The sequence below is a fragment of the Pelophylax lessonae genome, assembly GCF_965119305.1.
Source record: "Pelophylax lessonae genome assembly, chromosome: 3".
NCBI lineage: Eukaryota > Metazoa > Chordata > Amphibia > Anura > Ranidae > Pelophylax > Pelophylax lessonae.
Window position 1 is genome coordinate 418761260 of NC_138770.1, and position 20394 is coordinate 418781653.

The following is a 20394-nucleotide window of genomic DNA, read 5'->3' on the forward strand; positions in this document are numbered from 1 at the left end:
CCTTTTACTGCTTCTTAAGAATATATTCAATCTTGAATGTCTATATTGTGAGCACAGGTGCATGTATAAATAAATGCAATATCTTAGGTAGATATCAATTTGAAATGATGGGTTATATATTAAGTAAAGTTTGCAGTCCCATAGCCCGAAATATAGTGGAGAGCAGTATGATCAATCTGCAACTAATTGATTGACACAGTTATGGTTTGAGTTAGATTTTGATTTTTTTTAGAGGATAACTGTACTTCTAAAACATATTGGCGATTTCAATATTACTTCACAAATATGAACATATTCCCCCTGCTTTTCCTTTCTTTCTGGTTTAAGAGCAGTCCCCACAGTCCCAGGCCACTGCAAACACAGACAGTGACTTAACAACAAGGAAGGTGCTTTCCTCATATATCTGTTTTATTCAGTGTCAGGAGCCATACATTATGTTTTCTCTGCTGCTCTGCTCTTATGTAGCCAATTGGTATGGAGTTGGGGAAATGGATATGTGAATTGTACTGTGATTTGTATATTTTAGGCACTTTATGCATTTTAAGCACTATTACCATTACTATCTTGCAAATCTTTAGAGTTTCTACAAAAATATATTGTTATTTATATGAGTGGTAAACATAAAATACATTATTTTATAATTCTAGTAAAATTTTACAAACCCGATTCCAAAAAAAGTTGGGACACTGTACAAATTGTGAGTAAAAAAGGAATGGACTAATTTATAAATCTCATAAACTTATATTTTAATCACAATATAATATAGATAACATATCAAATGTTGAAAGTGAGACATTTTGAAATGTCATGCCAAATATTGGCTCATTTTGGATTTTATAAGAGCTACACATTCCAAAAAAGTTGGGACAAGTAGCAATAAGAGGCCAGAAAAGTTAAATGTAAGGAACAGCTGGAGGACCAATTTGCAACTTCTTAGGTCAATTGGCAACATGATTGGGTATAAGAAGAGCCTCTCAGAGTGGCAGTGTCTCTCAGAAGTCAAGATGGACAGAGGATCATCAATTCCCCCAATGCTGCGGCAAAAAATAGTGGAGCAATATCAGAAAGGAGTTTCTCAGAGACAAATTGCAAAGAGTTTGAAGTTATCATCATCTACAGTGCATAATATCATCCAAAGATTCAGAGAATCTGGAACAATCTCTGTGCGTAAGGGTCAAGGCCAGAAAATCATACTGGATGCACGTTATCTTCAGGCCCTTAGATGGCACTGCATCACATACAACTGCATCACATACAGGAATGCTACTGTAATGCAAATCACAACATGGGCTAAGGAATACTTCCAGAAAACATTGTCAGTGAACACAATCCACCGTGCCATTCGCCGTTGCCGGCTAAAACTCTATAGGCCAAAAAAGAAGCCAAATCTAAACATGATCCAGAAGCGCAGGCATTTTCTCTGGGCCAGGCTCATTTAAAATGGACTGTGGCAAAGTGGAAAACTGTTCTGTGGTCAGACGTATCAAAATCTGAAGTTCTTTTTGGAAATCTGAGACGCCATGTCATCCGGACTAAAAAGGACAAGGACAACCCAAGTTGTTATCAGCGACAAAGAAGACTAAGACAGTTGAGCAACTAGAAGCCTATATTAGACAAGAATGGGACAACATTCCTATTCCTAAACTTGAGTAACTTCTCTGCTCAGTCCCCAGACGTTTGCAGACTGTTAAAAAAAGAAGAGGGGATGCCACACAGTGGTAAACATGGCCTTGTCCCAACTTTTTTGAGATGTGTTGATGCCATGAAATTTAAAATAAATGTATTTTTCCCTTTAAAATTATACATTTTCTCAGTTTAAACATTTGATATGTCATCTATGTTGTATTCTTAATAAAATATTGAAATTTGAGACTTCCACATCATTGCATTCTGTTTTTATTCACAATTTGTACAGTGTCCGAACTTTTTTGGAATCGGGTTTGTATTATTATTTAGGTATTGTGAAAAAAACTAAATAACTTAATATTCTTAAACGTCCATAAACATGTTTGAAAAAAAATCTGTAACCTCTAATCATCATGGGGCTCAATCACTAACAAATAGGGATTTTTATATATTTTAGAGAATTACCACCATTCTTGTACCTTTTACAGGGATTTTGATTGCCACACAAATCCTGATACTCTTTCTATGAATTTAGAACCACTATCAGTAAAAACGCTACTGGCAATTATTTTTAGTACAACAGACTTATATTTTTTTGTGTGAATTGTAGAATTGTAGCTTTGTGTATTAATTGATGTTATACAAACTAGTGTGGTATGAACATTTTGTATATGTTTGTAAATAGCTTCGATAAAACCTAGTTAACGAAGAACTCATATAAAAAATTTTTTATTTAAAATATCAATATGATATAATGCTATAGCAATAAAAAAAAATACAAAATACATCCTATTGTTTTTTTTTTTTTTTTTTTTTTAGTCAGAAGCTCATAACAAAATTAAAATTTTTGAAATTCCTCTACAGTTTTTGCTGCTATTTGGCATACACAATAGTTTTGGGCTTCTGTTATCTTTTTAAAAATAGCATCCTATTTATTAAATGTATAAATGTGCTAAGCCTTTCCAAAGTCTGAGTGAATAATCTGGTAGTCTCTCTGAACAGCCGATAATATTAGCCCACAATGTGCCTACCACTTGTAGTCTTCCTGAAGTGTTTAAAATAACTGTGCACAGTTGCGCACCCTCACCATCTGCTGTAAGATATTTCACACTGTGGTGTGGTAATGATGCACAACTGGACTCAATAGGAACACTTGAATTGTGATCAGTGCTATCTCAGAGAGTGACATCCTGGCAGCTATTGTGAACTTGGATATTGGCTCTTATTTACAAATTTCTTCTACTTGTCATTTGCTTCAGATAAGTATTTGGCTTATCCCTGGACAATAGCTACTTTTGGTTGATGAAACCTCACCAAAACATAAAGAGGACATTCATTTTTAGCAAAAAAAAAAAAAAAAGTCAGAAGCTACAAACACTATAGCTGCTGACTATTAAGAAACAAACAATTACCAGACCATGGAGTCCAGTACTGTGTTCCCCAGAGCCGATTATTGCTGGGCTTTGGGTCTCCGATACTGCCATCTTAAATATGAGAGCTGGCTGTGACTTCCTGAAGTCTCAGTTAAATCATGCTTTAGTTCACCGGATCTGTGAATCGTAAACAGGCCTGGGTTCACCTCAAACTTTAACCACATCCCTAATATACATAGACTTTCAGTGCCGGCTCACATTGGTGTGATGTGTGAATCCTGCAAATCCACGGCGGGTTCCCGCATCACACCTGACTCGCAGGCAGTTCACACTGCCATATGTGAACTGCTGGGAGTGTCAATACAAACTTAATGACACCCCCAGATTAGTTTGCATATCACAGTGTGAACTGTCAATTCGGACAGCAATCAAATCGAATGAACACCCATGTGATCCGATTTTGACGCTGATCAAAAAAGTGTCCTACATGACTTTGGTCCGAATGTGATGCAAATTCAGCCATACAATCTGTATGGCTGAATTTACATCGCACAGACAACGCATGTTATTTTCAGAGCAGTCAATGCGATGTCTGACATCACTATAGTGTGAACTCCAATAAGGGATGAGAACAAATGCATGTGAATAAGGTTATGTACTCTGTAAAACACTGCATAATATGCCAGTGTTATATAAATACAAAGAATAATTAAATATCAGTAAACAGTCACTTAAATAGACTAAAATAAAAACATTTCATAAATCTAAGTGGTCTCTAGAGGTTTGATTTCCTGACAATTCCTTAAAATGCCACTTTATTATATGTTTTACGAAAACGACTGTTTTCCTATTTTTTACACAAGAGAGCATTCTATGTGTAATTTACATTGACACAATTCTAATTCATCCTGCCATATTCATTATGTTTGTTGGGAGGACAATAAAAACGAATCATTTTGATTCGCTTTATCTTGGTTATACAATTCTTAAGAATTTGCTGGGTAAGTGACAGCCTTAACAATTACTGTCCTTTTATTTTGTGCAATGTATTTGGCAGTCGGTTTTTGAAATGTCAGCATGATAATTATTTTCTAATGGTGACTGGATCCATAAACTAGTCTTAAACATCTTTTGACATATAATGTTTTATTTAAGATGATGCTACTTTGGTGCTGTACAAACATCAGCAAGGGGTTTGGGGGGGGGGGGGGGGGGCAAATATGACCTGCTCATTTGCTTGTTTCTCTGTCAGATTCCAAGCTGGCTGGTGCATGTCATTTGATTATTGACATCATCTAGGTTCTTTAGCCAGTTTGTTTCAAATACAAATAAAGGACTTTGACATGGTGTGTGATAAGTTTAACTTTTTTATGTACCCTGTACTCAATGCTTGGGAAGCTGGATTTCTGGGGTCCCCTCATTGTAAAGAGGGCTTCAAGGTTCTAAAAAAGTACCCTTTTACGTGACATGATGTTGGGATGAGGACCTTATCCCCTACAACAAAGGAACAAGACGAGACGAGAGACAAGGATTCTGAAGTCTCCTTATGTGCATCTGGCATCAACTGTTGAAATGTTACTGAGGGTACAGGGTCAGGGTCAACAGCTACCTCTGCAGTCATTAATGATGCAGTACTGGATTTGTGTCTTCTTCGCATACATACAAAATTTCTATGTTTAATTTGCCTCATTGCCCCATAGCAGCCATATGAGTTGCTATGGCTATTGTTATGCCGCTGAATTCTTGTATTGTTTCTCCAGGGTCCAGAGGGTGCTGAGGATTTTAAGTAGAATGTTGCTTTTTTTGGCAAAACCTATTGTAGGGAATAATTGGGTGATTTGTGGTAGTTTTTAAAGTCGCAATGGACTTTGAATGGCTCCTGAGGGTTACATAAGCTCCTTGTAACTATCCTGGACCTGCTTTGAGAAAAAAAATGCTGATGATCAAATTTACATAAAGAAGAAAAAGCAAAAAATACAAAGTACTAAAAGGAAAACTATCCTAAATACGCCCCTAAAACATATAGTTAATTTTAATTTTTTTCTAGCAAATTTTACCTAAGCAATTCAATGAGCCATATTAAAGCAGAACCTTGGCATATCCTCTCCCCCTAAAAAAAAATGCAAGCAAGCAGACTTTTTTTGCAGAAGAAACATACGGTACTATTGTCTATTTTGCAATACGAAATTCCTAGCTACCTACTTTGAAAATTTTCAGTGTACCTTTGTGGCATGACAAGGTGCCAGGATGAAATAACTTCTATGTGCATGTGTAGGAGGTACAATGTCCTAGTCTGGCCAATCAAGATTGCCAAATATACCCAACTTTGAACAAGACCAAGCAAGACTGTCCACAACAGTAGGGGGGGCTGCTTTTGGAGTCACCAATTAACAAAACTCTACTCATTAAAATCTTCCCTTTGGCTAAATCAGCAATTTTACAGCCAGATAAGCTGTTCTTATTCACTCCCTAAGGGGGTGCATTGTCATATTATCAAAATTGAGTTTAAAACAATATGATTTAACCATCATTTTGTCAGTTTATGTGTAGCTTACTAATCAGGTCATTGTTGTTCTGAAAAGTTTGTCGAAAAACAATGTTTATAGCAATATACTGTCCAATTACCCTACAACCAATATATCCAAGGTGTGAGTAAGTAAGGGTGCTTGTTGTACTGCCTGACATATAGACCATTATAAATGATCAGACAGAGGGTAATTGTAACCTGCAGTTTACTAAACTACACACTACCATCACTTTTTTAAGTTTACTGAATTTCATAGATATGAGAAAATGAATGTGGGCATCCCCACCAATCTTTGCTTATCAATTCCCTCTTTTGTGTGAAATCTTAACTGTCTCTGTAGTCAGAAAATGGTCTGTCTGCTATTGGTTTAGGAATTGTTTCATACTTTTCAGTGCAGAAATATTATTTGTTTGTTTTGTTTGGAAGGATTTTTGTTGAGTAGTGTGGCTGTTAGGCTCCATGTACACGGGACGTTAGAAAAAAACGTGCTGCAAAGCCAGTTCTGACGCCTGGAAAAAGCAGCTGCTAAACGTGCTTTTAGTAGCTTTTTCCATTGGCGTTATTGCACGTTTGGCCATGTTGCTTTTAGCAGCGTTTTTTCTGCCTCCATTCAAAATCAATGGTTCCCTAAGGGAGCCTATTGATTTGAATGGAAGTCGCACCGCAAGTCGGATCAGGATGATCCGACTTGCGGCGTGACCTGCACTGTGAGAATCTTAAGGGGGAACTCCACGCCAAAAATGGGAAAAAAACGGCGTGGGGGTCCCCCCCCAGGTTCCAAACCAGGCCCTTTGGGTCCGGTATGGAATTTGAGGGTAGCCCCACGCCAAAAAAACGGCGTGGGGTCCCCCCCAAAATCCATACCAGACCCTTATCCGAGCACGCAGCCCGGTAGGGCAGGAAGGGGGAGGGGACGAGCAGCCCCACCCCCCCTGGACCATACCAGGTCACATGCCCTCAACATGGGGGGGTGTTGGTGCTTTGGGGCAGCTCTACACCCCCACCTCAAAGCACCTTGCCCCCATGTTGATGAGGACAAGGTCCTCATCCCCACAACCCTGGCCGGTGGTTGTGGGGGTCTGCGGGCAGGGGGCTCATCGGAATCTGGAAGCCCCCTTTAACAAGGGGGCCCCCCAGATCCCGGACCCCCTCCCTATGTGAATGGGTAGGGGTACACTGTACCCCTACCCATTCACCCCATAAAAGGCAGTGTATGTAAATAACGACAGGAGATGTTTTGGGAAGTTTATTAAAAATCTTCATCTGTTCTTCTCTGCTCTGGTCTTCTCCCTCTCCTGGTCTTCTGCTGTCTGCTCTTCTCTTCTTCTTCTTCTTCTTTTGCTGTCTGCTCTTCTGCTCTTTTGCTGTTCGCTCTTCTCTTCTTCTTCTTCTTCTTCCTCCGGTCCTCCTCCGACGATGTCTCCGGTGATTATGCCGGTCTCCGGTCTCTGCAGCTTGTTATATAGTCATTGTGGGCGTGGCCCCCGATGACTTCATTGGGAGGCCCCACCCCCGATGACGTCACCGGGAGGCCCCACCCCCTCGTGTCACAGGTGACGTCATATGTGACAGGGGGGGGGCTCCCGATGATGTCACCGGGAGGCCCCGCCCACAATGGCTCTATAGCAAGCTGCAGAGACAAGAGACCGGCATAATCACCGGAGACATCGTCGGAGGAGGACCAGAGGAAGAAGAAGAAGAAGAAGAGAAGAGCGGACAACAAAAGAGCAGAAGAGCGGACAGCAAAAGAGCAGAAGACCAGGAGAAGGAGAAGACCAGAGCAGAGAAGAACAGATGAAGATTTTTAATAAACTTCCCAAAACGTCTCCTGTCGTTATTTACATACACTGCCTTTTATGGGGTGAATGGGTAGGGGTACAGTGTACCCCTTACCCATTCACATAGGGAGGGGGTCCAGGATCTGGGGGGCCCCCTTGTTAAAGGGGGCTTCCAGATTCCGATGAGCCCCCTGCCTGCAGACCCCCACAACCACCGGCCAGGGTTGTGGGGATGAGGCCCTTGAGCTCATCAACATGGGGGCAAGGTGCTTTGAGGTGGGGGTGCAGAGCTCCCCCTGCCCCAAAGCACCAACACCCCCCCACCCCCCCATGTTGAGGGCATGTGGCCTGGTATGGTCCAGGGGGGTGGGGCCGCTCGCTTGTCCCCTCCCCCTTCCTGCCCTACCGTGCTGCATGCTCGGATAAGGGTCTGGTATGGATTTGGGGGGGGGCCCCACGCTGTTTTTCCGGCATGAGGCTACCCTCAAATTCCATACCGGGCCCGAAGGGCCTGGTTTGGAACCTGGGGGGGGACCCCCCACACCGTTTTTTCCCATTTTTGGCGTGGAGTTCCCCCTTAAGATTCTCACAGTGCAGGTCGCCCTGCAAGTCGGATCATCCTGATACGACTTGCAGTGCGACTTCCATTCAAATCAATAGGCTCCCATAGGGAACCATTGATTTTGAATGGAAGAAAAAAAACGTATAATGTGGCTGAACGTATGTTCATCACGTTCAGTCACGTTTGGTCATGTTCGGCCGCGTTTCTGCATTTCAAACGCCGGGAAACACACGTTCGAACGCAAATAATTGCGTTCCAAAAAACGTCCCTGAACTCAACTGCCTGCAAATGACTGTAAACGACCCTGTGTACATGGACAGATAAGATAAAATGTAGATGGGTTCAGGGGCTTCTAAAAAAAACGCCCAACTGCTCCTAAACAGCCATTTACAACGTCCCGTGTACATGGAGCCTTAAGCATAATTTTTACAGAGAAAAAGACAATTAACCGGTTGCCGACCGCCGCACGACTATATACTGCGGCGGTCAGCCCCGGCCAGGCAGAGTGACGTATCGGTACGTCACTCGCCTGTCACTGACTTGCGAGCCTATCGCGGGCGGGCGCGCGCCCGCCGAGGTGCGCGCCCGCCGCGGCTCGTTCACAGGCAAGTCAGTGCGTGTGACCGGCGGACTCGATGTCCGCCGGCCACACTACGATCGCTCCTGTGAAGGGAGAAAGACAGAGCAGCTTGTGTAAACAAGCTGCCTGTCAGTTCTCCCTGTGTAAAAGTGAAGATCTGACCGTTCTACTATGTAGAACGGTTGATCTTTGCTTTTACACCAATAGCAATGTCCCTACACAGTAGAAAGCACGCCCCTAGGACACACTTAACCCCTCCCTGTCCAATAAAGTTAACCCCTTCCCTGCCAGTGTCATTTTTGCAGTAACAGTGCATATGTATAGCACTGATTACTGCAGTAATGTCACTGGTAACCCCAAAAGTGTCAAAAATGTCAGTCAAGGGTCCGATCTGTCCGCCGCAATGTCGCAGTACCGAAAAAAAAATCGCAGATCGCCGCCATTATGCGTTAAAAAAAAAAACACCAAAAATGACAAAAATCTTTCTCTTTGTTAGTAAACGCGATAACTTTTGCGCAAACCAATCAAAATACGCTTTTTGCGATTTTTTTTACCAAACATAGGTAGAATAAAACAAATTGGCCGAAAAATGTTAAAAAATTTTGATTTTTACTTTTTTTTTTGGGGAATTTCATATAAAAAAATGTGAAAAATATTGTTATTTTTGCAAAATTTACGCTCTTTTTTTGTTTATAGCGCGTGATCAAAAAATCGCACAGGTGATCAAATACCACCAAAAGAAAGCTCTGTTTGTGGGAAAAAAAGGACGTCAAATTCGTTTAGGTACAGCGTCGCACGACCGCGCAATTGTCCGTTAAAGTCACGCAGTAAAAAATCGCAAAAAAACCCCTGGTCCTTTAGCAGCCAAATCCTCCGGGGCTTAAGTGGTTAAAGAATAACTAATAAAAAAAAAAGTGCTTATAGATAGAGCTTTGTGGAAGAGAGCACGTAAAAGTCACCAGGAAAAAGCTCAAGGCCAGATAGCCGTACAGTGCATCCAGAAAGTATTTACGGCGCTTCACTTTTTCCACATTTTGTTATGTTACAGCCTTATTCCAAAATTGATTAAATTCATTATTTTCCTTAAAATTCTACAAACAATACCCCATAATGACAACGTGAAAGATGTTTGTTTGAAATCTTTGCAAATTTATAAAAAAAAGACAAAACTACATGTACATAAGTATTCACAGCCTTGACATTCAAAATTGAGCTCATGGGCATCATGTTTCCACTGATCATCCTTGAGATGTTTCTTCAGCTTGATTGGAGTTCACCTATGGTAAATTCAGTTTATTGGACATGATTTCTAAAGGCAAACACCTGTCTATATAAGGTCCCACAGTTAACAGTTCATGTCAGAGCACAAACCAAGCCATTAGGTACAAGGAATTGTCGGTAGACTTCCAAGACAGGATTGTATAGAGGCACACATTGGGAGAAGGGTACCAAAACATTTCTGCAGCATTGAAGGTCCCAGAGAGCACAGTGGCCTCAATCATCTGTAAATGGAAGATGTTTGGAACCACCAGGACTCTTCCCAGAATGGACAAACGGACAAACTGGGGGATTGGGGTGAAGGGCCTTAGTCAGGGAGGTGACCAAGAACCTGATGGTCACTCTCTCCACAGAGAAACTTTGGAGCTCTGTCAGGAGAACCTTCCAGAAAAGCAACCATCTTTGCAGCACTCCACCAATTAGGCCTGTAAGGTAGAGTGTCCAGACGGAAGCCACTCCTTAGTAAAAGACACCTGACAGCCCACCTGGAGTTTTCCAAAAGGTACCTGGAGGTCTCTCAGACCATGAGAAAAAACATTTTCTGGTCTGATGAAACAAAGATTAAACTCTTTGGTCTGAATGGCTGAATGAAAGTGTCATATCTGGAGGAAACCAGGCACCGCTCATCACCTGGCCAATACCATTGCTACAGTTAAGCATGGTGGTGGAAGCATCATGCTGCGGGGATGTTTTTAAGCAGCAGGAACTGGGAGACTAGTCAGGCTCAAGGGAAAGATGAATGCAGCACTGTACAGAGACATCCTTGATGAAAACTTGCTCCAGAGCCCTCTGGACCTCAGACTGGGGCGAAGGTTCATCTTCCAACAGGAAAACGACATAGCCAAGATAACAAAGAAGTGGCTATGAGACAACTCTGTGAATGTCCTTCAGTGGCCCAGCCAGAGCCCAGACTTGAACCTGATTGAACATCTCATATGAAAATGGCTGTGCACCGACACTTGCTATCTAACCTGATGGAGCTTCCGAAGTCCTGCAAAGAAGAATGGGAGAAAAGGTTGTAGCATAATACTCAAAAAGACTTGAGGCTGTAATTGGTACCAAAGGTGCTTCAACAAAGTATTGAGCAAAGGCTGCGAATACTTATGTACTTGTGATTTTTTTTTTTTCGTTTTTCATTTTTAATAAATTTGCAAAGATTTCAAACAAACTTCTTTCGTGTTGTCATTATGGGTTGAAATTTTGAGGAAAATAATTAAATTAATCAATTTTGGAATAAGGATGTAACATAACAAATTGTGGAAAAAGTTTGTGGAAAAAGCTTTCTGGATGCACTGTATTTCACAATACTACATGTTCAAAATGAGACTTGCTTCTCACTTTTTGAAGTAGTACAAAAGTTTGAGCGCAGGAACCTTACCTCCTCTCCAAACACCGAAAGTTCATATAGCGGCAATACATAAAGAAGGTAAGGGTCCACAATGCCCAAGCAACAGACTCATATCACTGCTGAATGTGGATTTGAAAAATAGTCACAAATATCCTGTTGAATTGCCTTCTTTACCTGATCCCTTCATTGCTACGTAATGACCAAGTGGGAATTGTCTGTAAGGAAACATATACAACTGCTGCCTACATGGATGACTGGTTACTTTTGGGAACTTACTTATGAGAACCCGCCCTTCAGGGCCAGTACCCCAAGTCCTGCAACACCAATACCCATTTAGATGGACCACATCTCATATCATTCTCCTTGGTGTTAAGATTATGACCATAGTCTTAAGTTTGTATGACTTAAACTATTTACGTTTATTGACACAGATAAATCAGGATTTTCAAAAGTGGAAAAATATTTCCCCTTCCTGGCTAAGCTGGGTGGCGAGAATTAAATATAACATATTATGATGTCAGCTTTATATTTTCCAGACAAATATTATAGATCTTTCCCTGATATTTTGAAACAACTGGAGGCAGCATTTAATCACGTTATCTGATAAGACAAAGGATCTCAAATCCGTAAAATCATATTGTGTCTCTAAAACTAACTGTGCCTAAATCTGAAAAACTATTATCATGCCTGTCATGTGCTGATAATCTCTGATTGGTTCCTCCATACACAAGACAAGGCATGGGTAAACATTGAATACAACTGGTGTATCCTCCCATTACAGACCATACTGTGGTCTGCATATACAAAACTATATTAAAAATACCTTAAATGATCCTACTAGGTCTATAAATTGTATACAATATTCCATGAAGTGGGAGCCTTCCACAAGTACAATCGATCAAACACCATTAATTAAAATGTTAAGCTCAACACTCTTTTTTCACTATATCACATCATATCATATCATATCACTATATCATATCAATATGAGTATTGTGCCTTACTAGAATATAAATCTTTACTGACAGGTATTTTTATTTAAACAATATTTTGTTATTATTCTCTAAAATCATTCCATGAACAAAATAAACAACCCATCCCTTATATACTGACACCATTTGAGAGCCCTTGTAGAGTCCGACCCATTCTCCTGGCCTCATTTAAATTATCTATCCTCAGTAATATCCTCCAGATAAGGCCCCCGCTGTGACCTTACCATCTCCAGTGGGAAAGTAAAATGGGGATGCGGCTCGATCTGGAGGTCTGGCAGATCCTGGCACTTTGTAAAAGATTTATGAATGTACTTTTATTGGAAAATGCCTAGGCTGGACTGGCTTGCTTTATCCCCCCCTATTTCTCGCTTTCTTTCCAAGGATGCTCACAAGTTGGAATATTGGCACCCATTTGGTGGTTTTGCCTCAGGGTGTAAAGACTTTGGATTAGGGTCTATGCCCTTTTTTCGCACTTTGCTTCACACTGATCTTAAGAGAAATCCATATGAAGCTCATCTTTGCAAACTGATCTATGAATTGCTTTGCCCTGAACGACATTTAGCTCTGTACCTATTTATTGCAACTAAATTGACTATTGCGTGAGCTTGAAAAACCCCCACTCTTAGCTTTGAAGCTGTCAAAAACTGTATAAAGACGGAGTCTCTATATTTCATTATTATGCCCATGTTCCTCATCTGGACCAACTGTTAATGAGGCACACCTAACATCAAGACTGGTCTTTTTCACTATATGTAACATTGTTTCTTTAAGAAAGCCACGGTGGAGCCAACCTTTTTGTCAATCTACTACTGCCACCTTTTACAGTCCATTAGCTCTCTGGAATTTACTGCTAACTATGCTTGCTGTCCTAATTTATTGAATTTATATACGTTGATTGAATAGGAATATTTTTTATATTTATAACTGGTGGGTTACTGATGGGTCAAAGATTTTTACCTGTGGATCATTATTTGTTTGTTTTGGTTATGGAATGATTTTAGAGAATAATAGTAAAATAATGTTTTAATAATAACACATGCCAGTAAAGATGTATAACCCCGGTAAGGCACAATTGTCATTTGGGTCCTAAATCCAATTTTATGTAATGGCATTTAAATGATTATATACAAAACTTCCAGCAAACTTGAAAACATACCCCCTAATTGGGGTGACTCTATGAATCTTTCATTAATGTTAAAACTCTCCAACATTTACAACATAGCAAAATCCTCTGATTTCACAGATTGGAAGCTCCAAATTGTCTCAAAGAGCCTCATGAATTTACATGTTATGGGAAAAATGATTTCCCATCCTTGGTTGGCAAGTTTTTTAAACAAGGCTCCTTCCTAAATATTCAGGATCTAATACACATTTTTGAACTACCATGGCGGATCTCCCTTCAAGTTCAGCATTTTTAGAATCAAAAACAATAGAAACAATGCTATGCACATGCTCTCTCACTTTTCAAAAAAATAAAAATGCATGAATAAAGGTCCCAAGTCCCACTTGATCTCTTGGATCTATCCCACATTAGAGAACTCCCTCGATGCCAAAGAAAAACCATTTAAACAGCAATGAGAAAGGAGCAGAATCTCTCCTTCACTGAGGAGCAATGGCAGACCATCTGCCAACCAGTTCGCCAGAGCTCGCTTAGTCCAATGATGCAAGAGAAAATTATAAAATGTTGTCCTTTTGGTACAGGTTCCCCCTCACGGTTACACACAATTGACTCTAACATTTCTCCAACCTGGTGGAGATGCAACACTAATGGAGGCACTCTGTGTCATATTTTCTGGCACTGCAAACCTCTATAAAAGTTTTGGGAAAAACTACATGACTTTACAAGGTGAGTAATTGGTTTCCAACACCCATACTTCTCTGAACTATACCTGCTACACGCTGTTAAAGAGCAACCCCCTTTACCGGCCAAAAACATACTTAGGCACCTCATTAATGCATCATGCAGCTTACTGCAGACACCTACAGTGCCTTTGATGAAAGACTGCATAGATCAAGTGGACTCGTTATTTGAGATGGAGTCCATTATGAATTACAAACTTGAAAGATTGCAACAATGTAATTGCATATGGAATACATGGGAGGAATTTCATAGATCAGCATCATAAAAGGCAGTCAAAAACTAAGAAAAATACATTTTTTCTCGTCATCTCAATATTACACTCAGAACCATCATTAACCTGTCTTTTTTTTACTCCTATTTTTTCCATTCTTCTGCCATTCTTTTCTTCCCTCCACTCCCTAACCTAGCTGTCTTTCCTAGCTCATCTCTAAGCTCAACATAGTCAATATAGCGAAGTGTACTGGACCCCAGGCAAATCCATGGACCAGAACATTTAGAGTTATCTAGTTATTTACAGTATACCCTTTTCTTTTCTTTCCCCTCCTTCACTTCCGATGGGATTATATATGTTATAATTATACCAAGTTTCCCTTTTTTTCCTCTATTCTTCTTCTTCTACCCCCTCTATTCCCTTTGTTTTCTGCATTCATCCACATTACACTCTATGCTATTACTGCACAGACTGTCAGGACTTGAATACGCTTGGCTTCTCGCCTCCCCTTTTTTTTTCTTTTTTTTTCTTCGGTGCTTCATTACCACCAGCAAAATGGTACTTAATAATTCATATTTGTAAGTTGTTTGTTTAACTGTTTCATCTCCCACAGTCCAAACATGAGACAATGATCTGTATCATATTCAGTTTTTGCATATCCTGATGTACTACTTACTTACATATACTACAAATTTGGAGATGTGTTTATATTATTGTTAAAATAAAAAAAAAGAAGTAAAAAATGTTTAAAATAATGAAAGTCTGTTCTGCCAAAGAAAAACCCCTTCCCTTGCTTCTAGTATTTTTTTTAATCTGTGTATACCGCCCGTGGCACATAAGGCACAATTGTAAAATACCAGGATACAGGACTATGAAGAAATAAAAAGTGTGAGACTTTACCTGAGCTTTAACCACTTAAGCCCTGGAGGATTTTCCTGCTCAAAGACCAGGGCTTATTTTGCGATTTGGCACTGCGTGACTTTAACGGACAATTGCACGGTCGTCCAATGCTGTACCCAAATTAAATTGACAAATTTTTTTCCCCACAAACAGAGCTTTCTTTTGGTGGTATTTTAGCACCTGTGCGATTTTTTTTTCTGCGCTATAAACAAAAAAAAGAGCGTCAATTTTGAAAAAATAACAATATTTTTCACATTTTTTAATATGAAATTCCCCCCCAAAAAATGTAAAAATCAAAATTTTCTAACATTTAAGGCCAATTTGTTTTATGCTACATATTTTTGGTAAAAAAAATGCAATAAGCGTATTTTGATTGGTTTGCGCAAAAGTTATTGCGTTTCCTAACTAAGGGAAAGATTTATGTCATTTTTATTGTTTTTTTTAACTAGTAATGGCGGCAATCTGCGTTTTTTTTTGCGGGACTGCGACATTGCGGCGGACAGATCGGACCCCTGACTGACATGTTTGACACTTTTGGGGTACCAGTGACATTACTACAGTAATCAGTGCTATACATATGCGCTGTTACTGTAAAAATGACACTGGCAGGGAAGGGTTTAACTTTATTAGAGATCCAGGGGTTAAGTGTGTCCCTAGGTGCGTCTAACTGTCAAGAGGCGTGGCTTTTGATTTAACCACAGAGACATACAATCCTACATAGCAGGATGTATAGTCTCTGCTGTTACACCAGGGAGAATGACAGGCGGCTTTGTTTACATCAGCCGCCTGCCTTTCTCCCTCTCCAGCGGGAGATCGCGAGTGACCGGCGGACATCGGAGCCACCGGTCACTCACGCGGGGATGGCGGTTAACGAGCGTGGGCGGGAGCGCACCTCCGGCGGCGCACGCTCGCCCCCTACAGGCTCCTGGGCGAGCGACATAGTATTACGTCGCTTTGCCCAGGAGGGGCTGACTGCCGCAGTAAATGTACTTGCGGCAGTCGGCAAGTGGTTAAGTACATGTTTTAGGTTTATTAGTCCTTAGGAAAAAAAAAGATATAGGATACATTTAATTTGCTCACCCCAGTACTAAATGTTTTTCTCTATCAAAATTTAATAAAATGTAAATAATAAAACCCATAAGTTATTTTTCTCACTCTCAGTAAATACTGTGCCCTTCAGGGCACTTGCCAATTTTCTTTGTTCCACGGTGAAATTACAAACTAAACTAGAACAAATTTCCCTGTCCAAAATCACAATCTGGGATATTTTTGTGTGGTGTGTATATTATGATATAACAGTCCTTGGGCTCTTCAGCTGTTACAGAAATAAAACAGTGAGGTTCCTAAGCCTGCTGTTGCAAGTTCTTTAACAGGTAACACATTGCCCAATTCAGCTGTTCCTCTATGTAGAAGAATGGAACAAAAAATATTTTGTTTTAGTTCTCATGCATATTGATATTCACAGAAAAAAACAGAGCTTCTAATTCTGGAGTATACATTTTCAAATCAAAATTGTCATTTTATAAAAAATATACCAATGTTGAGCTATTTAAATAAATGCATCAAACTAATGTTTAAGTCTGAACTGATTCAAAAAGTAGCTAAGCATGCTGTGCATATCTGCACATTATACTGTGTTCTCTGCATATCTATTTATGAGGCTGAATTATGTATTTATGCACAGAGTTTTTAAGGAGAGGCAATGAAACATGCAAGTCGGGGAGGATCCTGCCTGATGTCTTCAAAAAGTATGGGTATGACTGACATGTAAACAACAGTGTCAGGGACCTGTCATTTGCAATGGGAGTTCTGGTGGGTGACTGTAGTTGAACATGGTGGGTTGTCATGGTGTCAATGGTTGCCATAGATGGCAAGTTAATATCACTGAAAGACATGATGGACATTGTATTTATATGGGCTATATATATATATATATATATATATATATATATATACATATACATACATACATTTTTATTTTTTGTATTATTATTATTTTTTAATAAAACACCTTTTCCACAGAAAGGATGTTTTTATTTACTATTTCATTTTTAACTAGGTGTACGAGGGATATTGTCCCCATCAACATTGGGACAGGTTGCACTTGGTCCTATTTCTCTTTTCTGGCCATTAGGACTGCATGACTAGATAAGAGCCAGCACATTATTAAAAAACAAAACAAAAAAAACCCCACTGTGGGCCCTCTCTTTAAGTTTACACCAGATCCTTATGCTGGCATGTTAACTAAATTCAGAATGCACCCTTTCCCATATCAGACCACATACCCTCAACATTAGAAGAATACAAGTTTTTCCCCCATGTTGATGGGACCTATACCATTAATGCACATTTGTATACACATTGCACAAGTGTTCAAGTTCCTGTGAGATTCTTTGTTAGATTTTACAATGCATTAATGAAAAATGATCACTCTTAAGGTTTTGCAACCACCCCTAAACTCGCTGTAAACGGCACAGCAGAAGTGAAAAGACAAGGTTGCAAAGTGTCACCACATGCTGAACTATGCAGATAGCATTATTTTTGTCCTGACACAAGGCAACGCTAATGCTACCATGTGTACACCTTCATCGGCTCCTTCTTTTAACAATTGCTAGTGGTGTTAAAAAGTGGATGAGAAGCTAAAAAACACAACCTAACTCCCTATTTTCAATTCCTGTGGGATTGAGGCCTTAGACTTCAATAGGGTTTAGTTGATTTATTTTCTGGGTTTACCATACATCTTGCAAACCAAATTTGTTCACTCATTACCATTTATGAGCCTCACAGATGGCTTTTTTTTTTTTGCCAAGAAATGCTTGACAAAATACTTTACATTTGCCACGTGTACCAGCAGAAATACAAAAACTGAAAAAGAACAAAACGGATTAATTGTCAAATATGCCTTTACAAAAGACAATTGAAATTTGTTACCATGACCATGAATATTGTCAAAGTTAGCAATGAAGTGTTATGGGGATTCCCCAGACTGTCATTAGACCATTAGTCATCTAAATCATTACCATTCATACTCTTTTCTTTTTTATGTTAAATAAAACACAGAAAATAGGCTTAAATACATTTGAAATGTGAATTATAGAAAGGATGTAATTGTACCAAAGTAATAGGCTTTATTTGTAAAAAAATGTCTTTTTTGTAAAACATGTACAATTATGTCCTAAGGTTTATTATTTCCTATTTTATTTCTTTAATTAATGGTAAATCCAGTGATATTAATTTCTTAATTTTGACTGTCATGTTTCCTTGTTTATATTGGACATAGGCACAAACATTAGCTCTGTTGTTATCACTAATATGCTGTTTATATAAAGCATATTGTCTAAATAGCGCTTTGCATAGCAGTCCTGCACAATTGAATACGCTGGATGCCAAACGCAAGGGCAATATATATTGTGTCTATTTCAGTCAATGAGATTAGCATATTAAAAGCTTGCTCTACTTCATCAAACTGATGTACCCTAGCCATTCTCATAAGCATTTCAGAACAGTTACATCTTTAAAATTCTCAAAAAGCACCTCAGGCAACCAACTAGAGATCTAATTTCCTCATACACCAATCAGAACTCCGAACCTGTCTATACACAGATTCATCATTTAAGACACTATGAAATATGTCCTCTCATTCTTAACTGCCAAACCTCTTGCCAAGATCATCTAACTGTTCTATCAATTAATGGGATTTTTCAAAGCCAAACTAACAGTATAGCAAGAGTAATAGAGGAAATAAATTGAATGTGAAAAGCCTGTAGGTTATACTGCTTTAGACAGACTGCTGCCTTAATCAACGGATTACATAGTTTCAGCTTTCCAAGCAATGTTTTCAGCGAACATAGGACCACGGTTTTGCTTCTGAGTGAACTGAAATATATATATATGTATATTTAGAGTGGAATTCCAGCCAAACCATTTTTTGCTTTGGATAAACTGGGGGTCTAAAAACTGTCCTTCTCTGGCTAAATTAAATCCCATAATTTGTCCTGATGACAGTTTTCACTGGGACAAAAAGTGAGAGCAAATCCAAAGTAGTACTATTACATTTTTGGCTTAAAGCGGAGTTCCAGCCATTTACTCACCTGTCCAACGGTCCAGCGATGCGGCCGCCGGAAGCCTCGATCCTCTCCCTCGGCGCCGGCATCACTGCTGTGGGCACCCGGCTGTTACAGTTTGCGGCTTCACAGCCGGGTACCCACTGCGCATGCGCGAGTCGCGCTGCGCGCCGTGATTGGCCGGCAATCTTCTGGGACCTCTGACGTGTCCCAGAAGATTGCAGGGAGGGAGGGGGAGAGGAGAACTTCCGCTCAGGGCGCCGCGGCGCTCCGAGCGGAAGTGGGAGCGGGTACCTGTCAAAACTAGGTACCCGCTCCCCCCCCCCCAAAAAATGACATGCCAAATGTGGCATGTCGGGGGGTCAGGACTCCCTAAAGCGGAAGTTCCACTTTTGGGTGGAACTCCGCTTTAAAGTTGTTCTAAAGGCTGAAGGTTTTTTTATCTTCATGCATTCTTTGCATGAAAAAAACCTTCTGTGTGCAGTGCCCCCCCCCCCCCCTCAGCCCCCCATTCCTTACCTGAGCCCCCTCTGGTTTTAAGCGATAACCTAGGCTGTATGGGAACTCTCCCTCCTCATTGGCTGAGACAGCAGCAGGAGCCCATTGGCTCCCACCGCTGTCAATCACAGCAAGTGAGCCTCTGAGGAGAGAGCAGAGATGGGCCTCTATGTGACTTATGGATGCAAAGAGCAACAGCTTGGGAGTGAGCATGCAGCAGTGCCCCCGGGGCAAGTGGCTTTCTCTGGGGGCACTAGTCAAGGGGGAGGAGCCAGGAGCGCCGACAGGGGACCTGAAAAGAAGAGCATCAGAGCTTCTCTGTGCAAAACCATTGCATAGAGCAGGTAAGTAGAATATGTTTGTTATTTAAAAAAAAAACCTAAGCTTTAATATCACTTTAAATAATTTGTTACCCCAACATTTCATGTTCTAAATATGCGTCTATTGTACTGTGGTAAAAAGTATCCTGTGCTCCTTGTGTTGCTTCCTTTGTGTGAAACTACTGGTGATCCTGCCAGCCCCCCTATTTCTTTTTCAAACTGGCCATGATAGACATAAGGACACACCCATTTCAACATGGTCAGTTTTCTGGTTGTGCTGAGAGAACAGCCTGTCTGTCTTCCAATGGCCAGACTTGTGCTGAATTTCACTGTAATGGTACCAAATCTCCCAACATACCTAGGGCATTATTGTGTAAGTGCCACCGGCGCAACAAATAATAATACAATTGTAAAATGACAAATGTTCTGGTTTGCTGCAGCTAAAAGTGACTCCAAGTATTGGAGTATAAAATGGA

General features: G+C 40.3%; 1 protein-coding gene across 4 annotated transcripts in view; it reads left to right on the forward strand.

Moving 5' to 3' along the window:
• NKAIN2 (sodium/potassium transporting ATPase interacting 2) overlaps nt 1–20394 on the forward strand; it is a gene marked incomplete at its 3' end in the record, with an annotated part of 1265187 nt that overhangs the window by 594901 nt on the left and 649892 nt on the right. The gene's annotated exons all lie outside the window — the stretch shown is intronic.